Here is an 8,703-nt window from a genome sequence, read left to right on the forward strand (position 1 = left end):
CAGTTAAAGGCAAGCCTCTCTAGTTTGCACTTTCTGAAACCATGTGCAAAACCAAAGCAGAGCAAGCCTTCAAAATCTGCACTTCTCTGAATTTTGCAATGAACTGCTCCAGCCAAGCAACATGTAGTGGGGGAAGGCACACAGCAGGGCAAAGCGTGCATAAAAATACTTATGACTGTGGAAATAACATGCAAGAGGAATGCATTAAGGGAAATTGTTTTGCAAATGTGGATATTAGGCAAAAAGTGTGTCCACAAATGTGTCTTATTAGCAGAAAATTGCATTAAGATGCTGCTGAATTTGGATTTGGAAACAAAAGTGAACTGGCATGAAAATGTTGAGAAATGATCTTAAGGTTGAGGAAACTCACCCTGGCCTCCTTTGGAAGGAAGGGAAGGATATAAATTTAATGAATAAATAAATAAAATTGAGAAGCTGAGAGAAACTGAAATCAGCAGATTTCCCCATCCCTACCAGGTAGTGACTGGCTCTAGATGGACTGTCTCCATGCTGGGCCAGATGACATCCCACAGCCAAGGGAGGGGAAAATCTGTGCAGCTGCCTTTGCATTTCCCAGCCATCTTTCACCACAACCTCGTAATCATAGTTTAATGGATCCACATATGCCATTTTATTGCAAGGTACATTTGCATGGCAGCTGGTTGCTCTGGCATGTAGTTAAAATAATGCCACAAGGTAGGAGCAGGTACCTCTTTTTTTGTCTTGAGGCATGTTTGTGCCACCAGAAGGTGTGTCCGCACATGCTAATGTCACTGTCTTGGCAATATGTAGCTGTGCTGTGGAGGCAAGTACAGGCAGAAGCCCACATTTGTGTGGGCAATGGAGATGATCTATTCTTTAGGCATGCCTTTGGCAATCCCATTTTGTAATATGAGATGAGGGCAAATGTAATCTGGGGTCAGGAAGCCCTCCTTTGTCAATCCAGGCCAGTGCAGCCTACCAAAGAAAATGTTTGCATTACTTTTTTTTTTTTTTGCTTACTTACTTACTTTTGATTCTTTTTATCTCATTGAATTGCCATTGTCTCTAAGTGCTGTACAAGTAACTCAACATTACATTAAAGATAAAAATCAGTTGACACTATAAAATCAGAATTCAGTTAAAATGCCTGCTAAAGTGTTTTTGTTGGCTTTGTTGTTGTTTTTAAGATATTCCGTAGTTGCTGGAAGTTCAACCAGGAGTGAGGCCTGTTTGTCTTCTACAGAAGGCCACATTCCCTCAAAGCTGCTCAGGATACATGCATGCTCCCTCTCCTGCTTTATCATTTCAACCACTTTCCTTTATACTTTCAAGTAGTTTAGACCAGGCTTCTTCAACCTGGGCCCTCCAGATGTTTTGAGACTATAATTCCCATCATCCCTGACCACTGGTCCTGCTGGCTGGGGATCATGGGTGTTGTAGGCCAAAAACATCTGGAGGGCCGAGGTTGAGGAAGCCTGGTTTAGACTGTGAAACAATGACTTCCAAATTCACCCAGTGATCCTCATTGCTGAATGAGGATTTGAACTCAGATCTCCCCAACCCTAGCCCATCCTGCTAACCACTTCGTCACACTGGCTGCATTCTGAAGGGGTTCATGCATCGATTCCGCAGGCAGGGCCCACAACTCATTTTTAACCTTGCAGCATTCCTAGCTGATCTCCCAGCTTCCTAATAATAATAAAAATAAAAATAAATTGATTAGCATTGCAATCCTATGCATGTTTACTCAGAGGTAAACCTCATGGTGCACAGTGGAGCTTCCGACCAGGGAAGTGTGCATAGGGTTATGGAATTTGAAATTGCCATTCTTGTCACCTGAAAATGGCCCATCTTTAGCCACCAGGAAAAATAATTTCAGTAACAATTTTAGCCTCATACATAAAATATGCTTATAATAACCTTTATTCACCTCTGGTGTGAAAACAGGTTTCCCTCAAAGAAGAGTTCTGCATTCCTCTCAGTCCTGATGGCTCAGTGTGGTGCTGATAATGCCAAGATTGCAGGTTCAATACCCGTATGGGGTAGCTGCATATTCCTCCATTGCAGGGGGTTGGACTAGATGATCCTCAGTCTCCCTTCCAGCTGTACGATTCTACGCAGTACTGGTTGTTCCCATTACTATTATTGCTCTGATGCTATACAGTCTTGCTCCTTGGAGAAATGTCAAGACCTGGCCTATCATGCAAGGGAAGGGTGTGGTCCACCTCTGTGAATCATTAGCCTTCACCATATTCTCAGAAAACACCTTCAACAAGAGGGGTTGTTAGTTTGTGTAGGGTCAGCTGCGAACACTCACCAGCTCCATCAAGCATGGCCAACAGTCGGGGTTATGGAAACTGCAACCCAAAACACCTGGAGGTCAGCAAGTTTGAGAAGGTTGCATAAGAACAGTGGTCCCCAAAATGGGTGGAGCCATCCCCTGGGAGGCTGCAGGATTACCTAGAGTGGGCAGCAGGGGGCGCTGGAGGTGTCAGTGAGTCTCAGGCTTTGGAAAGCTGGTATCACTGAATCAAGCTCACCAGGTCTGTTGACTTAATTAAACTAAATAATTCTAACCGGAATTTGAATAAACATGCAATTAATTGTTACTGCCTTGAATTTCATTGTGTTGTTATGTACATTCATGGGTCGTACAAACTGCTATTGTGAATAATATTTTTAATAGGATAGGGTGCACTGGAGATGAGTTTATAGAACCAAAGGGGGGGTTGAGAACTGTGGCCCTAGAATATCAAGTGTTTCCAACTAGCATTTTAGGGAGATGGCTTGTGTTGTTGTTGTTGAGTCATTTAGTCGTGTCCGACTCTTCGTGACCCCAAGGACCAGAGCACGCCAGGCACTCCTGTCTTCCACTGCCTCCCGCAGTTTGGTCAAACTCATGTTGGTAGCTTCAAGAACACTATCCAACCATCTCGTCCTCTGTCGTCCCCTTCTCCTTGTGCCCTCCATCTTTCCCAACATCAGGGTCTTTTCCAGGGAGTCTTCTCTTCTCAGGAGGTGGCCAAAGTATTGGAGCCTCAGCCTCAGAATCTGTCCTTCCAGTGAGCACTCAGGGCTGGTTTCCTTCAGAATGGATAGGGAGATGGCTTAGACTCCTCCTAACTTGGCTTAGCTCATTTGTTTAAAATGTGGAGAATCTTACTAAAACCTTCTTTCTAGCAGTTCAGCCAGCTTGAGTCTACTTTGCCAACACCTTCCCTGGGAGGGCTCTATGCCTTTAAAATAATAATAATAAAAAGCTCCCTGTCAGAACTTCAGCAGGTACAGACAAAGCTATTCACTTCCCTCCTGTGCTGCTGTTAACAGTGCAGTGGCCTTAGTCAAGGTGGAAAGATAGCAAGCCTATGCCCACACCCTGCCCCCACTTGCTCCCCTTTGCTCATTTTCATTTAGATCCTGTGGATCAGTTGGGAAGGAAGTTAATATGCTGTGGGGATCTGTCACTGTCAGCGTGTGCGCTGTGCTGTTTGCCCATATCTGTCTTGCAAGAGCAGCCATTTACCTCATCGCACAGCATTCAGATGCTTTTGCCCTGAGGTAATCTATCCATCTTTGAATCAGACAGTACTTTATTTTGGAGATAAAAAAAAGCCCAAACCCTGCTTTCAGTATACCAGAGCCGTACGTATGCTGCATTTACTCCATTGTAAAGCACCCGCGGGGGATTTTTAAGCCGTGTGCAGAAGCATTTCCAGTTAAACTAAGCCCCATGAGAAAGTATTTTGCTAAGAAAGAAACAAAGAATACTGCAGCTTATTTATTATTATTATTTATTTAGAGCATTTGTACCCCATTCTTCAACCTGAAAAGACTCCCAGAGCAGCTTATAAAACAAGCCCACAGATGTGCTATCTAAAATACACGACACAAAAGGAAAGAGGGACAGGGAGGGTAGCGGAGTTGTCAGGGACCTTAAAGAGCCAGATAGTCCAGCTTCCTACCGACGCAGGAAATCTACTACTGTTGCTTCTCTGAGTGGTATTATTGTTGTTTTAAGGCTAAAAGTATTATATTTGTGGTATTTTGTCTCACGAAGGTAAAAGGTGAAGTTGTAGCAAATAGGAGCTTGCTGTGCCCATTTAAACCCACAATGCTTTGATTTACTTAATGTATTGTGTTCACAATTTTTCCCAATTCAGTCTCAGCTTAGAAGACTAAAACCCTGCTCCTGTGCTTACTTGGTTTTAAGTCACTCTGAATTCAATTAGGCTTTAATACTATACATGTTTGGGGGAGAGAAAAAGACCCCATTTGATTCAGTTCACCTTTGAAGGGGAATCTACCCAATTCACACTTCTTCAACCAATTCACAAACTGAAACACAACCCTGTCCATCAAAATTCTCTGGATTTTGCCCTGCAGTTCCCCAGCAAAGTCATGCATACAGCAAGGTAAAATGTGCATTAAAATGCATACGTTAGCGAAAGTAAGATACAAAACTGCATTGTGTTAGGAAAGTTGCTTTTAAAAAATGCAAAATTACACGTGTATGAGGAGAAATTCATCCTAAAATGCTGATGAATATTCACGAGGACTTTTTAATGCAGGGAACTGAATTTAAGATTGGGGAAATGAGAAACTAAAATTGATGGCTTCTCCCACCCCTTCTTGCAGGGTCTGCCCAGGACATTTTGCCACCTGAGGCAAAACGGAAAATGCTGTTCTCCCCATTTCTTCACCCCCACCCCCACCACCGCTGAAGGGGGCAGGGGAGTAAAAGGAGGCCAGAGTGGAGAATAGGGTGGCAGACGAAAAGCAGTGAGCTCCTGGGAAACTGGATCTGCCGCCTGAGGTGACTACCTCATAGGTGGGCTGGCACTGCTCACGTGCAAGTAAACATGCACAGAATCAAGCTGTAGAATCTACTGGTAAGAAAGTTTTTTCAGACATGTTTCCCCCCCCTAACTTGTTTTATTGCAGCTCAAGGTTGGATTAAAGTCTTGTTCCCTTTTTCAGATAAACCTTCATTGGAAGATATAAAATAGGGGGGTGGGGGGACACACACCAGAAAACAGCAAGGTGAATACGGTAGAAATTAAATTACAAGTGAGGTAATAAATACAGCTTGTCTGACAAAAATGCAATCAAAGGATGCTGCCTTGCTACTTTGAGAAACAACTCCCTCTGCTGAGAAAAAGAGATATTGGCAATGTCCCGGCAATTCCAATAAATATCCAGTGATTTATTTCTCATCATCAGGAATGGGCTTATATCCACCTCTGGTTTGTATGTATATGTGTACTGTATTTTTATATATGGCCATTTACGTCTGTGTAAAACTGAACGAGATCCCTATTGCTTTTGCATGTCCAGAATCCTGATTTGATGGAAAGAGAGATGTTGTAATGAGAAGCAGAGAGATGGGGGGGAAAGGGAGCCTGTTCTGCATGGTTCTCCTGAGAGCAAAATGAGGAAGAAAAATAACCCAACATAGTTGCGATGGGCTTTTCTTTTTGTTTTGCAATCGTCCCTTTTCTGTAACATCTAGACAAGTGTCATTCCCTCACATGTTTCAAGTGGCATTGCTGAAGAAAATGTCACCTATAAATAAATATTTCAAATTAATTTTCAGGTTCCTCGCGCAAAGCAGGGGGGAAAGTCCAAAAGCATTTCAGATGAGGCTGTTGAAATTTCTCCTGCTCTTTCACCTCCCTCAGGTGAATTTGCCCCTCTTTGGGGTGGTATATTCCACAGGGCTGAAAGAAGAATATGCAGACAGGCCCCATTCCTCTAGGGTAGCCATATCTTGAAGAGCAAAAAAAAGTGGACACATCTGCCAATTTCTACTATATCTATATCTATATCTCTATATAATTTTTATTAAATTTTCTGTTTTACAATTTAGAATATTCATTTACATAACCTTAAAATATCAATGCCTTCCCTTCTTCTCTTCCCATGCTTCATTCTGCATAACATAAATCCCTGCATATTTTATATAAATTAGACCATTCGATATTCCATTATTACTTCCATCAAAACTTACTTACACTGTTGAATTTATCTTAACGCTGCCAACGTTTTCACGTGTACTCAATTTTCCCTCATATATTCAATAAACATTTTCCAATCTTCTTTAAACGAATGTTCTTCCTGTTGAAGAGCAAAAAAAGAGGACACATTTGCCGACTTCTGCTTTTAACTATGGATCACTATGATGACTCTACCCATGAAAAAAGAGGGCACGTCCTGGAAAAAGAGGACATATGGCAACGCTGGTTTACACAGTGGCTACATGAAAGACATGGGAGGACCATATTTGTTTAGATTCGTTTTGCGGTTTTTCCAGTTCTGTCATCAACAACCCTTCTCACCATTCTCCACACTACCACATACCCAGAATGCTGGAGCTTCTGGTATAGGCCAGCACTACATGCAGCAACAAACATAGGACAGTCACAAATACTCTGCAGCTTCATCCTAGGGAAAAATCTTCTGTTCCAACTGATGGAGAATAACAAACCCACCACCCAATATCTGCCACCTGAGGCAGCTGCCTCGCCCTTTAATGGTAGATGTGGCCCTGGAGCTTAGCCTTAGGGGAAAGAGACAGATACTTACATGCTCCCCTTAAGGTTCCTGCACAGAAACACAGGGACAGGGAAGCGTCTCCTGTAGAATTTATTCTTTTTGCTCAAGTGAGTCCTGCCAGAAAAACGAGCGGGGTGTGTGTGTCTTTTTCATTTATATGGCAAATGTTACATTGTGTTATTTGGTTGATTATTAAATTGTAAAATCCAATAATATTTTTTAAAGGGGGGGAGAGCAATCAAAACAGGAAGCTTCTCTTCCCTTCTGTTTCTGTGGGGATCAAAGCATTAGACTATAATTCTATAAGATGAGAGGAGCCACCATTGTGGGTTTTTTTTTTAGCACTTTATATAGAGACAAGCAGAGACATCACCTTGCCAACAAAGGTCCGTATAGTTAAAGCTATGGTTTTCCCAGTAGTGATGTATGGAAGTGAGAGCTGGACCATAAAGAAGGCTGATTGCCGAAGAATTGATGCTTTTGAATTATGGTGCTGGAGGAGACTCTTGAGAGTCCCATGGACTGCAAGAAGATCAAACCTATCCATTCTGAAGGAAATCAGCCCTGAGTGCTCACTGGAAGGACAGATCGTGAAGCTGAGGCTCCAATACTTTGGTCACCTCATGAGAAGAGAAGAGTCCCTGGAAAAGACCCTGATTCTGGGAAAGATTGGGGGCACAAGGAGAAGGGGACGACAGAGGACAAGATAGTTGGACAGTGTTCTCGAAACTACGAACATGAGTTTGACCAAACTGCAGGAGGCAGTGGAAGACAGGAGTGCCTGGTGTGCTCTGGTCCATGGGGTCACGAAGAGTCGGACACAACTAAACAACTAAACAACAAATAGAGACAAGCCTGTTGTTTTTGTCCATGGGGTTTTCTTGGCAGGGATACTGGAGTGGCTTGCCAGTTCCTGCTCCAGGTGGATCACAATTAGTCAAAACTCTCCACTATGACCTGTCCGTCTTGGGTGGCCCTGCACGGCATAGCTCATAGCTTCTCTGAGTTATTCAAACCCCTTCGCCACAACAAGGCAGTGATCCATGCGGGAGGCAGTGGAAGACAGGAGTGCCTGGTGTGCTCTGGTCCATGGGGTCACAAAGAGTTGGACACGACTAAATGACTGAACAACAACAACAACAACAAACAACAACAGAGACAAGCAGCCCACAAGTATATTTGGCAAATGGTCATGTAAGCTTTAGAGATAGGAAGAGAAGGAGGAAAACCCATTAACTTGCCAGAGAGCTAATTATATTTCGAGCAAGGCAGATGGAATAATGTGAACACGGTGATCAAATTCCCTTCAGCCACTTCAGCCCACCCCACCGAAAGAGAGCTATTTGCTTCAATAAAGCTGGAGAGAATTTGGTCCGTTGTCACCAGCCTGAAAGCACTTCAGTTGGCAAATGCTGCGTTCAGACACCATTACATTTGGTTACGACTTGGCATATTTAAATTCTGGAGCTGGTGGGGGAGAATAAAAACCAGTTCTTCTTTAAAGACAAAACACACCAAATTTGCACTTTCCCAAAAATAAGTAAATGCACAGTGATCCTTCAGAACCTGCTCTTCTCTGAATTTTGCAATGTACTTCTCCAACCAAGAGCAGTGGTACCTCGGGTTACAGACGCTTCAGGTTACAGACTCTGCTAACCCAGAAATATTACCTTGGGTTAAGAACTTTGCTTCAGGATGAGAATAGAAATCGTGCTCTGGCGGCACAGCAGCAGCAGGAGGCCCCATTAGCTAAAGTGATGCTTCAGGTTAAGAACAGTTTCAGGTTAAGAATGGACCTCCAGAACAAATTAAGTACTTAACCCGAACTACCACTGTAATTTTTTAAAGAAGAAAATAGTGCATAAAAATATTAGTGAAAACTGTGGAGTTTGGAGCTGACAGGGTCAAAACTCCGTGGTGTCCTGTATCTGGGAGGAGGAGGAGGAGGAGCTTGTCGCAGAGCAGTGAGTCACAGCGTCTCTCTGCCTTCAGACTTGCTTTCACTTCCGACTGAGCAGCAGCTCGGCACAGAGGCTGCGAGTGTGCTTTTGGAGCACGGCTGAGAATGTCACCAAGTTCCGATGGAGTGTGACTGTTTTATGGCTTGTAAATAAACGCTTCTAGAGATAAGAACCGAACTGTCTCTGGACTTGATTTATCCCTCATCTC

Source organism: Podarcis raffonei, chromosome 3, assembly GCF_027172205.1.
Source record: "Podarcis raffonei isolate rPodRaf1 chromosome 3, rPodRaf1.pri, whole genome shotgun sequence".
Lineage (NCBI taxonomy): Eukaryota > Metazoa > Chordata > Lepidosauria > Squamata > Lacertidae > Podarcis > Podarcis raffonei.